The 1,959-nt window shown below is 32.5% G+C and overlaps 1 non-coding gene across 1 annotated transcript; it reads left to right on the forward strand.

Annotated features, from left to right (window-relative positions):
* Positions 1–403: 403 nt before the first annotated feature.
* LOC148553295 (small nucleolar RNA R71) lies at positions 404–511 on the forward strand. The gene has a single exon (XR_015892919.1). It is a non-coding gene; the product is annotated as a small nucleolar RNA R71 (small nucleolar RNA).
* Positions 512–1,959: the final 1,448 nt, after the last annotated feature.

A 1,959-nucleotide genomic window follows, 5' to 3' on the forward strand; every position in this document is an offset into this window, starting at 1 on the left:
TTCCATAAGGTTCACCTATATAATTTACCTCTGCTATTGCAGGGTTTTCAGGATCATAAGCTTCTTCTTCAGAAGATGCCTTTTGAGTACTGTTGGATGCAGCTTGCATTCCATTCAGACTCTGAGAAATCATATTGACTTGCTGAGTCAATATTTTATTCTGAGCCAATATAGCATTCAGAGTATCAATTTCAAGAACTCCCTTCTTCATAGGCGTCCCATTATTCACAGGATTCCTTTCAGAAGTGTACATGAACTGGTTATTAGCAACCATGTCAATGAGTTCTTGAGCTTCTGCAGGCGTTTTCTTTAGGTGAATGGATCCACCTGCAGAAGTATCCAATGACATCTTAGCTAATTCAGACAGACCATCATAGAATATATCCAGGATGGTCCATTCTGAAAGCATGTCAGAAGGACACTTTTTGGTCAGTCCTTTGTATCTCTCCCAAGCTTCATAGAGGGATTCACCTTCTTTCTGTCTGAAGGTCTGCACATCCACTCTAAGCTTACTCAGCTTTTGAGGAGGAAAGAACTTGGCTAAGAAAGCCTTGACCAGCTTATCCCAAGAGTTCAGGCTATCCTTAGGTTGAGAGTCCAACCATATTCTAGCTCTGTCTCTCACAACAAAAGGGAAAAGCATGAGCCTGTAGACTTCAGGATCTACTCCATTAGTCTTAACAGTATCACATATCTACAAGAATTCAGTTAATAACTGAAAAGGATCTTCAGATGGAAGTCCATGAAACTTGCAGTTCTACTGCATCAGAGAAACTAATTGAGGTTTCAGCTCAAAATTGTTTGCTCCAATGGCAGGAATGGAGATGCTTCTTCCATGTAAATTGGAATTAGGTGCAGTAAAGTCACCAAGCATTCTCCTTGCATTATTATTATTTTCGGCTGCCATCTCCTCTTCTTGTTCGAAAATTTCTGAAAGGTTGTCTCTGGACTGTTGTATTTTAGCTTCTCTTAGTTTCCTTTTCAGAGTCCTTTCAGGTTCTGGATCTGCTTCAACAAGAATATTCTTGTCTTTGCTCCTGCTCATATGAAAAAGAGGGACAGAATAATAATAATAATAATAATAATAATAGGGATCCTTTTTACCACAGTATAGAGGTCCCTGTGTGAATGGAAGAAAAGAAGAAGAGAAAATCTGAACTCAGAGAGAGAGAGGGGTTCGGATTTTTTTTGGGTGAGTGAGGAAGAGATGTTAGTAAATAAATAAATAAAATAGAAGGAGATGAGAGAGAGAATTTTCGAAAATTATTTTTGAAAAAGAGTTAGTGATTTTCGAAAATTGTTTTTGAAAAAGGTTAGTAATTTTCGAAAATTAAAATCGAAAATTAAAAAGAATTTTTGAAAAAGAGAGAGATATTTTCGAAAATTAGAGAGAGAGAGTTAGTTAGGTAGTTTTGAAAAAGATACGAAAGAAACAAAAAGTTAGTTAGTTAGTTGAAACAAATTTGAAAATCAATTTTGAAAAGATAAGAAGATAAGAAGTTAGAGAGGATATTTTAAAATCAAATTTTGAAAAAGATAAGATAAAGAGATATTTTTGAAAAGATATGATTGAAATTAGTTTTGAAAAAGATTTGATTTTTAAAATCACAATTAATGACTTGATTCACAAGAAATCACAAGATATGATTCTAGAACTCAAAGTTTGAATCTTTCTTAACAAGTAAGTAACAAACTTGAAATTTTTTGAATCAAAACATTAATTGATGATGTTATTTTCGAAAATTAGGAGATAAAGATAAGAAAAAGATTTTTGAAAAATATTTTTAAAATTTTCGAAAATAACTAAAAAAATTGAAAAAGATTTGATTTTTGAAAAAGATTTTGAAAAAGATAAGATTTTCAAATTGAGAATTTGATTTGACTCATGAAAACAACTAGATTTTTAAAATTTTTGAAAAAGTCAAATCTAATTTTCGAAATTTTAAGAGAAGAAAAAGG

This window comes from Arachis ipaensis, chromosome B7 (genome assembly GCF_059453495.1).
Source record: "Arachis ipaensis isolate K30076 ecotype BB chromosome B7, ASM5945349v1, whole genome shotgun sequence".
Lineage (NCBI taxonomy): Eukaryota > Viridiplantae > Streptophyta > Magnoliopsida > Fabales > Fabaceae > Arachis > Arachis ipaensis.